This window comes from Pseudopodoces humilis, chromosome 1 (genome assembly GCF_049639895.1).
Source record: "Pseudopodoces humilis isolate 2021_Gansu_Grassland_sample_001 chromosome 1, ASM4963989v1, whole genome shotgun sequence".
NCBI classification, from domain to species: domain Eukaryota; kingdom Metazoa; phylum Chordata; class Aves; order Passeriformes; family Paridae; genus Pseudopodoces; species Pseudopodoces humilis.
In genome coordinates this window covers 36,761,050-36,776,637 of record NC_142200.1, presented here as the reverse complement: position 1 = coordinate 36,776,637, position 15,588 = coordinate 36,761,050, and the positions used below count along the sequence as shown (strand labels likewise).

General features: G+C 35.4%; 1 long non-coding RNA gene across 1 annotated transcript in view; it reads left to right on the top strand.

The window, feature by feature from the left end:
- LOC148185055 (uncharacterized) overlaps positions 1 to 10,225 on the top strand; it is a 53,439-nt gene extending 43,214 nt beyond the window's left edge. Inside the window, exon 3 of the long non-coding RNA XR_015774424.1 lies at positions 10,094 to 10,225. This is a non-coding gene — a long non-coding RNA (uncharacterized LOC148185055). The remainder of the gene's footprint in view (positions 1 to 10,093) is intronic.
- Positions 10,226 to 15,588: the final 5,363 nt, after the last annotated feature.

Sequence of the window (15,588 nt, the reverse complement as noted above, 5' to 3'; positions counted from 1 at the left end):
AATCTAATAAAAAATAACATTTTTGAACTATTAGAGATTGGATTAAAGCTCCTAATTGTCTCTTTCATAACCAAGGAAGGTCCATATTAATAATTCTTTCCAGAGCCATTGAAAAGAAGACATCTGTTTCAGCATACATTGTGAAACTCAAATCTGTCCAGTGCAGTTTTATTCATTTGTTACTTTCCATGAACAAATGTGACTGCACATTTATTTAAATCTTTAGAAATGTGGATGAACAAACAGAAGACAAAGTAAAGTTAAACCTGAATTGGAGACATGCTGTTATGGAAGAAACATTTCCACCCACAGTAGGTGGTTTCTGCCCTTGCAATAACCCACTGCAATAATTCTGATATAGTCAAACTGTGCCTCTCATATTCACTGCCTCAAATGGATGGACAGTTCCAAAAAGATTGCAAATACCCCACTTGTTTAGTAAAAGGTCATAGGAAAAAGAGAAGAAATGCCAGGTGCAGAGAATGACCTATTCAGAATATAATCACACCTTTCTTTAAAAGGCGTATACATTACAAAGGGCAGATATCTTACTTCATACTCCCTGATTTTCTAATGCAGCTGCCATGTGTAAGACTTTCAGAAATGAAGAGGGTGTGGCATTAAGTTTTATTATTCTGCCACTGTTTCTATTTAAATTAACAGTGTGCAGTAATATAAAGGAATTTATTTTCAATGTACTCAGGCAACAGTTTTCTGGGTTTGACCTATTGCTAGGATGAGATGAAGGTGATAATCATAAAAGTGCTGCCCTCTGCTTTCTATATTCCTGCAGAATCTGAGAATTTTCAATATTCCCAAGCACAGATTTGGCAACATTACATCTTTATGACTGAAAAAACTAAGTTAATTCTGACCCACAACCCACCCCTGCAGGAAAAAACAAACCAACCAAAGGAAACAACTGCATGGAGGAGAGGACATGGATCCATACAAGCAAAGGAGAAGGTGACAAAGGTGGAAAGAAAGTAGGTGAAATAATGTTCCAAAGTATCAAATCTGGAATTCATGCTCATCTTGGCTTCACAGGCAATGGTAAGAGAGTAGGGGCTCTGTTTATGTTTTACTAGGGATGATATATTAGTCTTATATTAGCTTATCAGTCTAAGCTGAGAGTACAGTAAAATTACTCTCCAGTTGATTTCCTGATGTCTGTGCTCCTGAGGGGCAAATTTGGGAGTGAAATAAACCTTAATTTAAGTGTAAAATGTATGTCTTGTTGCTGTGGCAGTAGAACTGCAGTCCAAAAAAAATAGAGATTTTTTTTTCTGTAAATAGTCTATTTATATTAGGAGGAAAGAATAGCAGCCTTGGTGGAGTAAAGAAGAGCTTGATGCTTTCAAGAGCTTCTACTAGGTAGACTGTATATCAGTGATGATCCTTATTTTCACTTAATAAGGTTTACAAAGAGACCCACTCTTGGAACATCAAATCTCCAGAAAAGTGCATCTTCATAGCACAGCAAAAAATTATGATAATACTGTTTCAATGAGGTATCAATTGTCAGCAGGCAGTGCCATGAAACTAATAATTTTTTCATACCAAAAGCCTGGCACTCATAGTTGGTGTCTCCAAAACTATAATAATCCTTTAGAATTTTACAGTGTTTTCCACCCCCAGATAGCTTTTGCATTTTGTGTGTACACAACATTGGACCTGGTAGGCTGTCTGGAGGAGGCACTTAGCAGGCAGCTGACCTGAAAGACCCTGCACGGAGTGCAGAGAAAAAAAAGCCAGTGTTGCCACTTGGGGTTCCCTAGTATATCTACAGTGCTACCAGAAGGTTCAGGAAGTTGCATCTGTCAAGTGTGAAATTCTTAAGCTCAGAAAATGCCCACTTAGAGAATTAGGAAACACCTGGACGTTTTCATCCGCCAGAATGCTCTCATCTCTTCATTATATGCAATATATGTGGCCTATATATGCATTTTTTTCAGACGTGTTTTATTGCCCATTTGTTTAAATCCACATTTTATGTTTATAACCTTTCAAAGGTGTGAAAGCAATACTTGTTCTATATTAACAATATGTTTATTTATTACCAATGGTATGATTTTTGGCCTTTTAATGCCAGTGCTCTGCTCACAAATGTTACAAAGTTGCATATGCTCTATCCTGTGTTCTTATAAATCTCAAAATAAGATGACAATGAGGGGTTAAAAGTGGCTTTAAAAATTATTAAATAACTCCTATGTTTTAGTTTGCAGCCTTGACCATCATCAAGAGAGTAAATAAATGTATTTCAGCTGTGGATGAGTATTCAGGTCTGAGACCTGAGTTTTGTATTCAAAGGGATGTGTTGAAAGTTAAACAAACTCATCAGAGTCACCTTAAGTAGATGAACATTTCTGCATTTTGCAGTTATAGAGCTTGGTCCAAAAACAACACCATGGGGTTACACAAGAAGACACTGAAACAGCCAAGGGACACAAAAACACTGTCAGAATCACTACAGTTCAGTCACAGAGCACTTTATAAAGTAATATGAGTAATTGCACATAGCAATTGCCAATATCCACAAGTACTAACCATGTCTCTGGTGCAGTAGTGAAGAATGTTGTGGCAGACTTTTAAATGATGATTGTCCTCTGCAATTCCAAGCTTGACATTTCCCTGTAGAAATTTCTCCTGCATCTGTCCTGCGCTACTGAAAGTGATTTAGTAGTGATAGATTTTGTAAAACTGAAGTATTTTGGATCCTCATTGTTCTAGTTAATGTTTTGTTAATTTTTTTTCTGATTTACAAACACCTCCACAGATTTCTTTTAGCTGACAGGTCCCCAGGTGCTGTGGCGATGCGGTAGGGAACTTGGTTTTGTTTTGTGTAAGAAACAAACCCACGACAGTGTTGGAATCAGGTAGTTATGAAGAAAAATGTTTTGGAATAACCTCAGTATCTAGAGTTGCAACAAAGGTCTGCTGTTATCGACTCAAAGGAGTTTCTCAGAGTCAAAAGCTGTAAATTGCAGAGAAAAACAAAGAGGATGCTTTTACTCAATGAATTAACTATAACTTCTCTAAAACAAGAAAAAATACAGTAAGAAATTTTCTGATGTAGCAAAAAGAGTCTTAAAATACTTGCTGTAAGCTTCCTCTTACTGGAAAAATGTCTTGTTCTTTCTCTAAACATCATGCTTTATTTCCAGAGGAGTATAGAAGATCATAAGAATACTTAAGCCTTTTTGCTAACTAGAAATAAAACCATTTACTGGCACTGTCAGATAGTCAAAAGGATAAACAGTTCCAAGCAGAGTAGTGGTTGTACAAGTGCTTAATCCCAAAGATGTAAGAGTTGGTATGTGGAAAACCAAACTATGAAGTCCAGCTTTTAGTGCCATAGTGACTCCTGGACTGTAATGACAATCACTTTGGTCAGTGATCTCCAGAATGGAGGAGTACTGGACAAGAAGTAACTATCAGCTTCAGAACAAGCTAATATTTGGGGACTGGTGGTGCAGATGGAAAATTCAAATTCATGTATCAGTGACCAAGCTAAGAAGCCAAGTAACCCATTGCAGAATTTCTCAACTAGATGTTCGGTAACTGGTGCATTTCACTAATTCTTCATTTTGTGTAAAAGCACATTTTCTAGCTAGATACCATTCATTAAAAAAACCCACCACCACCACCATGAATAAAACAAACAAACAAAAAACCCACCCAAAATTGCAGCCAGCTTTATTTGGGAGTAAAGGGTCAGACTGTTATGAACACACATAGCAAAAAAAGAAAATATGTCTAAACATGCTACTGCTTGAAAAATGCTCATGTTAATTGAGGACAGTGGGAAAAAAAAATCCTTACATATTGAAGCGTTAAAGGCAAAAGATTAATTAGATGTTATTCATAGTCCTTTTTTTTTTACTTCCAGGAATAATAGATAGAACAGTAAATAATGGTACAAATGAGAATAGAACTTTTTGCTGTTTGACATAAAATACACAATGGAAAACTAATATACTTATAACAATAAATCCTTTAAATGTAGAGAATTCCCTCACTCCAGTGTTGTATTATGAATTCAGTAGCATAACACTTTATTTGACAGTTGGTAGCAAAACTTGAACTCAGATTATTAATAACCTTTCCACAGCCTATCATTAATGTCAGTGGGTGCGGTTTAGGGGTTTTATTTTGGCAAGTGTAATATGTTAACATATTAACTGACTGCTCGTATAGTCAGAGCAGGGATGTTAACCAGGGAAGGCATTTCACGCCACTTCTGAAGGCACTAAAAATAAACTGCTGCTTACCGACTCAGACAACTTGGTAAATGTCTGATTTCTGCAGCCTCTAAGTGCTACATCAGCACTTAGTCTAGAGTTTAAGACATTTCCTTCAGTAAGCATTTGCACAGAAGAGGACAGTTTGGCTACAGGACATTTGCAGCAGACAAATCATGTCAGTGATATCTTGTCAAGGTTAATATCCTGTGAAGGCAACCAGTGTCAGTATGTGCTGCTGAAAGAAGAGGAGGCTGAGATCGGTCTGTGGAGCTGCTGCCTTTTGACCCAGACTGTGGGGCATAGATTCAGATATTTGCACCTTATTTTAGTCAATGGGGACTCCTCTTGAATATTTCTGTTCGATGTAACACCTTTGCAGCTGATTCAGTTTGGTACTATTCAGAGGCCATTGCATGGGCTTGGAATGGCATGAAAATGAAGCTTCCTGCATGAAAAACTGGATGAGCCCTTCAAAATTTGATCTGAATTAAGAAGTGAGCATAAAAGCAGACTGGTAGAAGTCAATTACAATTTTACATTGCCATTATTTTTTCTGGAAAGAATTAAGCTCCTTTGCCCTCTTTGGTGTACAGGTACCCCAGGGTGGTCATTATTCAAGGCTGTCCAAGACTCTCCTAATTCATAAGAGACATTACCAAGAGAGGGTGTATGCCCATTCTTTTGGTATTGATAAATCTGGAGTTAGAGAGAATGTAAAAAACTATGTATGGAAGTTACCTTGAAGAAATCTTGTTCTTTCTCCTCCTGCTAGGCTGGGGATGCAAACCTAGACCATTAATGACAGACACTTACTGAAGCTATTTTTTAAAAACAGAGGGTGTCTTAAAATCTGTGTTTCACTGCTAGAGGCTGGTCAACTATTTTAACACTAGATGGAACATTTTTTTTACATCTCCTAATAGCTGCCACAAATGTCTCATGTTACAAATTGAGATGATTATTTCTACTACTCTCACTGGATACATAGAAAGTTGATCACTGTCTTTAAATTTATTAAAATAGATGTCACTTTTCAGGCTAATTAATAATTTTTCTTTCAACTTTTCTTTATGCTGTACTTTTCTACTTCTCTTATAATTCTCAGTTGGTGGGTTAATATTTTATAAATTTTCTTTTCTAATATGCAATGAGATTGCTGAATTATCATTGGTCTGTCCTCCTAGTTTAATTTATTGAGTCCAATTTTTATTACTTTCTGTCTTGTAGTCTTTTAATCTGGGTTATCTTTTCTCTTGTGTGTTTATTAATGCATTGTTTAGACAGTTCTAAAAGCTTTACTAATACCAGACTAATTTAGATCTATTACTTTCCACCAACAAAAAGAGCAATTTTTCTCTCACAGAAGAAAATTATACAGGCTTGACATGGTACGTCCTCAACATCTGTGTTTCTTGTCAACTTATCCTTTCAACACTTAGTTTTGGATGGATTATGTAAGAATAATGACAGCAGCAATGATTGCTGTATGTGTTCTAATGACTGTAGACATTAGTTTATCTCGTGTGCAACACCCTTTCATTCCCTTTGCAAGAGGAGTACTTTATTTTACTGAACACATTTTCTCCCATGTGGAATATTTCTACATCTCTAATAGTTGTCTGGGGATTTTTTTTCATAGTTCTAGTAGTCTAAGTATAGAACTTCAGTGCATTTACTTAACCTTAACTTTTCAGGTTTTAGTCTCCTATTTGCCCATTCTGTCCTCATACCTTTTCTCTTGTTGAAGTTTTATTTGGTATCTTTTCATATTTAACGTCTTGCTTGGGTAAAATGGCCCTGGATAGTACAATCTACACTATTCATGGGGTTAATTTTCTATTAACAAATTAATCTGATTTGCTTGTGTTTTTCTTTGACTTCTAAAGGACTTTAAAATCTCACTGGAGATGCAAAAGTGTGTGAAAGGAGATCCAGTAAAAATTGTATTTGACGATTCACTTCTGTTTAACATTTTGCCTGAATTCAGAGAGCTGGGATAGCTATAAAAAAATAGTGTAATTAGTTTGCACTACAGAAGGTTTCCTTAAGATATAAGATGGAGATATCATGGTACTGATGACAACTTTCATCTTTCCTCTCTACAGGTATTACTGGACCTCAAACATGTAATTCATTTCACAGGATTTTTTTTCCACAATATCCCAGTGTAAAGACAGCACAGAAATAAGAACTGATATTAAATATTTTTTATATAGTTGATATTATCAAACTGCACTGTTAATGTTATTAGGCTAAATTGATGGAGTGATATTAAAATAATTACTGCCTTACAAAAAATTATGTATATTGTGACAAATTATTTTCATATTAACATTCAACTAAATAGCAGGTTATTTTCCCAATTTTCACACCACACCAAATGCTTTTCTCTGTGCCCAGGTCTGACTTCGAAATGTACTTCAGTTTTGAACTTTTTTGAAATGTAAAACTTCAAATTCTCAAATGCTAAATGAAATGGATTATTTTCTTAAATTGCAAATGGACTATATTCTTACACTTTGTCCCCATCTTTAAATGCATTAAAACATATTTAAGTTACTTTTTTTCAGATCAAGTAATTTTTTTAATTTTTTTTTTTTTGTGAACAACAAAGTGACAGACTGAGATTTGTATACAATTCCAAATGCTTCCCATATTCCTAGTTCAGAATTTCTGTACATCTGGAACATATGTGTATTGCTTTCATTGGTACAAGTTAGCCAAGGCCGTTAAAGACAATGAGATAGTTGAGAGTCAAGAAAAAAAAAATGTAGTTAAGGGCAATAAATAACTTCCTCTTACTTTTTACATTTAAAGATGATGTTCTGACTTGGAAATTTTATAAACATTTTTTTTTTTAGTGTCCTCCTTAGAGATATTTGACTACCATCATATGATGAAGTTTCTGAGTCTTAGCTGTAAAATCCCTGCCCTTCCTTTTCCCTCCTGATACCTGGTGAGAAAAATACCAGAAATCCTTGATTTGTTTCCCATCTCAAGGCCATACCTCTGCAATACACTTAAACAATATTGGGATTCTTCAGGTTTTGAGTTAGTGGGACATGAAAGATTTTTTTTTTCTTGATGTTATTCCTGGAGTATAAAACATAAGGATACAAAATTACATAGTTGGAATCTCAAAAATAATGTAGAACTGTAGGGAATATATCCCTCATATCATGCTGCCTCAATTCCAGGCAGATTGCAGTGTGCATCCAGAGCTCTCCCCTTGTAGGCCCTATAGAAATCCTGAAGAAATTATTAAAATCTTTTTGTTTGACATAAAAAAGCTGCAGGGTACAAAGCATAAGAAGCTAAATGGAAAGAGACAGGTAGGCTGTGTGGGCTCTTTTGTCTTTCATCCCTCTGAATAATATATCCAGCAGTAGATGTGTGGACATGCCAAATGAAATAATAATATAGTTGTTTTGGAATTAGGGAAAGCTCCAGTTCTTAAGACCGAGAACTGACAGAAAGACAAGAAACAGCAGAGGTTGTATTATTCTTGCATATAATATTCACTTAAAAGCACAAAGAGTTAATCTTATCATCCTACACATGGTTGCATTTATAAAAGATAAAAATCACAAACAAGTAATGCACAGTTACGTGTTACATATTCTTCCCATTACAGTTGACAGGTTCATTAATCATACAGTGTATTTTACTATTAGAAGCTGTAAAGAAGATCAAATCTCTTGTAATTTTTCTTCTTCTTTTCCGTTTGATAAGTGTGTTGTTGCAATGTGCAGATAAAATATAATGTCAGTCACAAACTGTCCCAAGGGAATTGCAACTCTCCAGTTAGAAAATTCATCCTTATTTGCAATGTAAAATTCCAAGGAAAATGCATCATTTCCTTTTTAGTCTGACCATCAGATTGAGTAAAATGCATATGCCTGGGTATTCACAAAAGAAGCAATCCACAATGTAGTGCCTGTGGATATGAGCAATGTTTAACTAATAAAAATATTGCTTACTGCATGTTGAAAGCATTAACTATGAATACCCCTATTCATAACATCACATTGATTCATAATTAAAGCCCTGTGAAAATTATAGAGAAAATTGACATGTTTCACAAGCTGTTCGTGGTAAATGTAGCAAATTTTACAGTTTATTGTGACTTGCCAATAAAGAAATCTCAGGGAGAAAGATTAAAAAATGATTCTACAACACTGAATCTTAGCAAGTGTGACTAAAACAAATGATGACCTATGTAGAAGCCTTAGACCCATATTTTAAAAGAAAATTATGAAAGCTTCTATTTTAAAATAAGCAGTCTAATATGTCTAATGAAAAACATTTTGGTTGATGTACAGCAGTAAATTCTCACCTATGTAAGAAACCGGAAAGCCTCAAGAAATAAAAATAACTCAACGTTCTTAGCCAAAGAAAGTGAAACCAAGGACTGCAAAGTCTTTTGAAACTGTGAAGGTACATATTGAGTTCTTACTCTTATTTCCTTTTTAAAGAGGAACAATAGTAATTCTTAGCCCTTCTGATATGTTTGACATTGTAATGTTTACATGGTCTGCCATGTAAGATTGCCATGCCAATATTTCCACATCAGATGTCCCTCTAAGTAGTTAGGAAGAAATGTTTTGATCTAGACTATAGTAGATGATATCATGAAGTGGGCGGCCATCAAGATGCTTTTGCACAAAAATTTACAGAAGAATCAGGGAATGTTGAAAACCTTTGTTTTAAATGTCTTCATGAAGGGAGAAAACATATCATCTGGCCTGGAATATCCCTTTGTTGAGCTGTGGTCAGCTGTCCCATCTGTGCTCTCTCCTAACTCCTTGTGCACCCCCAGTCTTCTCACCAGTGTGGCAGCACGAAAAGCAGAAAAGGTTTTGGCTCTGGATAAACCCTGCTCAGCAAAAACAAAAACATCTCTGAATTATCAACGTTTTCAAATCAATTCCAAAACACAGCCCTACATTCCTCCTTAACAACTTCAAACTGTTCACTCACCTAATAAATTACCTTAGCAAGCTTAGGTCTCCCTGTGCTGGTTTTGGCTGTGATGGAGCTAATTTTCTTCATAGTGTCTGGTGTGGGGCTGTGATTTGGATCTCATTTAGAAAATGAGATTAAAGTGACTGCTAGTCACTTCTAGTTCAAGGTGAGATATGCAAAAGGGCTGTAAAACCACCTCCTAGAGCAGTTCTGAAACTGGAGGAAGCTTGGTAAAATTAGGAAATCAAGATTATTAACTAACATTAAGTGTAACATTGCTGATATCCCTTAAGATATTTTATTTTTTTGCTCGATTTGAAATTTTTTAAAAAATGTATGCCTAAAAGAAATTGACATTTCAAAGTTCAAATTGTGAGTGCTTAAAAGAAAAAACATATTTGGGTAAGGCATGACAACACTTGGATAATTGTTAATTGTTAATATACTAGTTGAAGAGGTAAAGCCAAATCCTGTGTTTCTTAGGGAGAAGTATTTATATATAAAGCTTTAATCTTACACTGATAGTGACAGTCTTTCTGAATTAAAACTGAAGTCTTACCAGTGTGTATAAGAATGTATTTAATTTGCACTCAATACAAATGAGTATGTGCCATGTGTTCATGAAAAATCAAATCAGCAGGCTTCTCAGCTGGTGACAGAGGAATTTAGCTGTTGGAAGCTTTATCTGTGGAAGGCAAACCAGCCAATGATGTTTGAATGAGGGAAGGTGGGAAAATGCAGCCGAGCTGAAAAAGTGGTAAAAAATTACTTCAGCAGATGTGAACAAAGTGTCATCTACAAATTTTAGGCAGAGAAGTGAAAAGGCAGAGAGGACATTTCATGAAAGTGATGTTACTTTTTTCTTTTCTTTTTTTGTGCTGCAGTAATGGTACCATTGATTTCAAACAACAAGCAAGCTGTGACAAACATTGTGAGAGATATTCATGTAAGAGGAAGATGCAAGCAGTTGAATCTACAGTAGGAAAGACAACTTAAGTACAAGAAATGGTGAATGATTTTCTGTGAGAAGAATAAATGCATCACAGAAAAGTTTACAGATTTAATAGAGGCTTTTTGCACTGCTAATGTTTTACTTCATGTTCTGCACAGTCCTACTATGAAAAGCTATTGAAAGCTTCTGGGGAAAAACATACCATATGCTGGTGCCATACCTGGTTTAGATCAACTGCAGAAAAAAAACTACTTACCAAACCTTCTTGAAAGTCATATGAGACTGTTTCTGCACTGTTTCCATTCAAAGACTGCTTGACCTTTTGGGAAAAGAAACTCCACATGCCCAGTCTATTTCTCTCAGGATATTTTTCATGTACAATCAAATAAAAATTAAGTTAAACTTAGAATGCTACTTCTTGTTTTACATACTTTGTTTTCATGGTTATGTGAACAGGAAAAATGTAAATGCATTTTCTAGGTTTATTCCCTGAATCATTTTGAGGAACATCTGTTGATAGTTGTGACATAAAGGAGTTGAAAGATCTGTCTGAGGGACTGCACAAGTGCTGATACCTTTGTGTAATCAACACCTTTCATAGCAGCACCATCACAGTCCAGTGGGAAGAAAGAATTATAGCTTTGGCAATGGACTCTAGCTTTTTAATCCCTTTTAGTCTGTTTTGCTTTTTCAGAAAATATCACCTGGGGGGAGGAGGTGAACATTGCATCGCTAAAAGATACCTCTCTTGAAATTTGAGACTTTTTTGCGTTGGCTGAATATTTTGTTATTCCCGTGTTAACTTATTGAGGTAGGGTACTTTGAACACAGCCAAGCCAAATTATGCTCTGTATCAATTACGTTTTGAAATATGATTCCCATTTTAAAGACAAGTTATTCATAAGGATGAAGTTCAGTGCAATTTCTAATGAAATACCCAAAACCAAATTGTTTTCCAGTGCTATTATTGCTTTGAGAAGTCTACTTGCGCTTATTAAGAGTGTAATAATTCTTTTACTTACAAGTTTTTAAGAATGATGTATCAGGAAAGGCAAACCCAGCGAAGTTTCATTTCAGACCAAAGTGCCTGTTGGAAGGGACCCACAAGGATCATCAAGACAGCTCCTGGCCCTGCACAGCACCATCCCCAAGAGTCACACCATGTGCTTTAGAGCACTGTCCAAATATTTCTTGAATTCTGTCAGGCTTGGTGCTGTGACCACTTCCCTGAGGAGCCTGTTCCAGTGCCCAACCTCCCTCTGGGTGAAGAACCTGTTCCTATGACCCAACCTAAACCTCCCCTGACACAACTTCAAGCCATTCCCTCAGGTCCTGTCACTGGCCACCACAGATCAGTTTCTGCCTTACCTCTTCTCCTTAGAAGGATGTTGTAGGCTGTGATGAGGACTCCCCTCAGTCTTCTCTTTTCCAGGCTGAACAGACCAGGTCTTCCTCATATGGCTTCCCCTCAAGGCCTTTCACCAGAAAGGGCCCTTTTTGAGAAAAGAAGTTGAAGTAAATCCACTGATATTTCTCTTTTTCTTGGCTGTGACAAACTTCTAGGAAAAATAATTCTATTGTCTTAGTGAGATTCAGAGGAATCTAAGAAAAATGTTAAACTGTAGCTTATTTCTCAATATATGAAATAAACTATATAATGAATGTATACGTATGTATTTATATAGGTAGGTATCCTGAGAATATGTTTAGCAAATCCTCAAATATTTCATGCAAATATAATGAACTCTCATTTCCTTTAATAAACTTAAAAACATTTGAAAGCACTACTGTGCCATGAAATATTTTGACATAATTAAACACAATAAATTAAATACAATAATAAGCATTCTTTGTATCAATAGATTTCACCACTCTGTTGTACTTTCTTTGGTGTTCAGTTAGCTTCTTGGAGTCTAGGGTACCACCTCAGGACAAAATATTTATTGTGAAGAATACACATAACATGTTATGCCAGTTAGAAATTATATACTGCAATGCTAGCCAGAAAAAAACACCTGGTGGTGACAGGCTTTTGAGTGTCTTAAGGGAGTCTACTTGTCCCTGAAAAATTCTGCTTGTATTTCTTTTCTCTGAGCTATTTAGTGTTTCCTCCACCATGTGGTATAAAAAGATACTTTATGAAACCTGGCTTACCTCTGCTGAGCTCTGCAGTCTCCACAGGGTTGTCTACATTGTGTGTGCTCCAGTGACTCCTCATTTATGAGACAGATAATAGGGGAACAAGATAATTACACTCAGTATATGTTTTGGGTACTTTTCTGTCCACTTAGATTATCTTCCCAATAATTACCTTGCAACTCTAAAGCCACCATGGCTCCCCATGTTTTTCTTATAAAGGAAATCAAGTTTCCACCTATTATCTACATATTTCCACTTCATATCTGATCACTCTGATAACTCTTAATCAAGTGCAACTGCTTCTTAAACAACCCCACTCAAATATTTCACTTCAATGAGAAGGGGGAACCCCTCGTAAATAACACCAGGCACCAAAGTGCCATCTACTATCTACCCCCAAAGAACATAAAGTATAATTTCACTCATGAAATGTTACCTTTCAGGTAAGAGGCACTCAAGTACTTCAAACTTCATAAGTATCACTTATATCATTAGTTTAAGAAAAAGAGAAAGAACTTGTATGGTGGGATATGGATATTTTCTTGGTAATCTCTGCCTCCCTCTCTCCAGTAGGGACTGAAATAATTTTCTGCCAATAACGATGACAGTAAATTAATGCACTAAGAATCTGTTTTTCCTAAAACCAAGAGATTATCCAGAAACCCCTGCAGTTGATTGTGCTTAGTAGAGAGAGGAGGTAAGTACCTCTCAGCAGTGCTTTTACATAGCTGCCTTAATTTGCCATAGTACAGCAGTCTTTTTTATTGGGTTTTTTTTTGTTGTTTGTTTGTTTTTTTCTTCCTTTAAGATATGTAGCATAGGATACTTTCTACTTGGGAGTTAACAAACATTGTTAAAATGTTTACTGTTTTTGTTGAAGTAGGCATAATCTCCAAAATCCCTTTTGTTATCTCTTTTATTGATATTGCTAATTTTTAAGAAATTTGGAAAATTACAGTAAATTTAAGTGGAAGGTATCCTACTGGGTTATGTTCTACTCTGATATATGCATGTCCATTTAAACTAAAGGATTTTTACAGATATAACTCAGAGCAGAACTTGGTGATTATGCTTCATGTCCCAGCAAGGAAACTTGGACACTAGGTGCATAGAAATAGATATGTATCCTAAACATACAGAAATATATACTGGATTAATTTCAAACACTGCAGTATATATATAATTTCAGGGCCAAGGTACTCTTTATTATTATAAATTAACAACATGCAACATTTTTTATACAGGCTACTCAGTATTAAAAATTAAAAAACTGTCTGTACATATAATGGTATATAGAATAATATATAGCATGAGGCCTTTTCTAGAAAATGTGTATTGTGGAAGCTGGGAGACCTTTAACTCTACTACAAGTGCATCAAACACTGTCCTACTCTATGTGCTGTTCTAGCAGCAATTATAATTCCAGGATCATGTAAGCAAATTTCGTTTGAAAGAGTCCAAAAGAGAAACCCAACAGTCAGATATGTACAAAATGCTAGCGCATTAATTTTAACTTCATGGTGTTCTACAGAAAGTTTGAGGTTTTTCCAAATGGGAAGAAGTGTTTTAACTAAAGGATAATTCAGGCCTAAGAACAAGCATAAAGTTAATATATAAATTAAAGTTAACTCCTTAAAGAGTTAATATAGGTTCAAAATTATATGAAAGTCTATTGAAGTAATCACTTCTGGGGGAAGCAACAAAATTTTAAGGCAAAATGATCAGGCTGGATTTAATTTCTGAGTATATGACTGAGTGATCCTCATCTTTTTTGTGGTGTAGTCCTTTGTTCCTAAACACTGTTAAAATTATCCAATTCTTATATTGTTATAAGCTGAGTCTTAAGAACAGCTTGTGGTTCAATAATCCTGTGACACAAAATAGGAGAAAAAAACCAAGAATGTAGATTATCCACCAAAAGACAAAGCTTGTGTTTGTGAATTGAAATAATTTAGTTCTAGTGAATGGATGACAGACAATTAATTTGCAATTTTCCCCACCACTTTGTCTGGAAATTTTCCTTAGACACTCTTATACATCTGTAGTGCAATTGCAGTTATAAATTTGGTATTACATTATTTACAGCATTCACAATTTTATTGGCACACCTCCTTCTGCTTTAAAAATAAATTCTTTCTTAATTCATTTTGATTCTTCTCAAATCACATCAAATCACATCATCAGCAAACTTTTTTAGTTAGCATTCTTTTAGCTGAATAGACAGACACTTTATTCTGGCATCCCAATGACTGTTGGGAAAATTTTCAATCTCTATCATTAATGAAGAGGGCACTTTTAAGGAGAAAAATAATACTAGAAAGAAAAAAAAATAAAAGACAATTTTATTGTGCTTCTCTACAGCTGTAGGGCCCTTGATTTCAGGGGCCTCTTTTCTTCTGACTGACTTGTGTGAGACTCAGTACAGAAGCACAGTAGCCACCAACAAGTGAGGAGAATCCTTTTATTAATCAGACATCTGTCTTGGAGTTTATGAAGCCACTTGAAGTTACTGTACCTGCCTGATAACCATTTGTTCCTAACAGCTCACAAAAAATCCCTGTGTCTGATGAGAATGTGCAACAGACCACCTGCTTCAATTATCCTGGAACAGACTGTATGGAAATGATCCTGAAATAGAAACATTTGGATCTATTTCCTTGTCTAAAGATTCCCCTTGGAATTAGACAACACAAAACAGCTCACACTTACAGGTTACCTGTTACCTTGCACAGTCAGCTGTTGTCTCCTCCTTTGTCACACTGTGAATTCTATTATTTTTAAAGGTCTGGTTGTAACACAGTTTTCGGATTTACCTGTGTGACTTGTGAAATTTAACATTATAATAACATACATGCAGAATATTCTTTTAGAATAGAGATGTAATTCTGGGTCAGTGTATTCAGCATGACATGTTCTCATCTTATTTTAAATTGCACAGCTGAAATTGTCCTAAGTCAATAGATTGAGTTGCCCAAATCCTATTTCTCTTATTGGAAGTAAAATAGCTCGGAAATTTTTACCCAGTGATACATAAGGTTCCTATAACTGCCAAGAGGATATTCTAAAATGATTGCGAGTTGAAAATAATGTGTTGCAGTATGATATTTATGATGTTCAACTTGCTTAGACTATCAGAAAGAAGATCAAGAAGTGATTTGATTATGGTGTGCAAGTATATACATGAGGAAGAATAACTGGTACTAAAGGCTCTTCACTCTGGGACAGAAAAGACCCTGCATAATAAGAGCCAATTGGTAGTTCTTACATATATACAAATTCAGGAAAAAA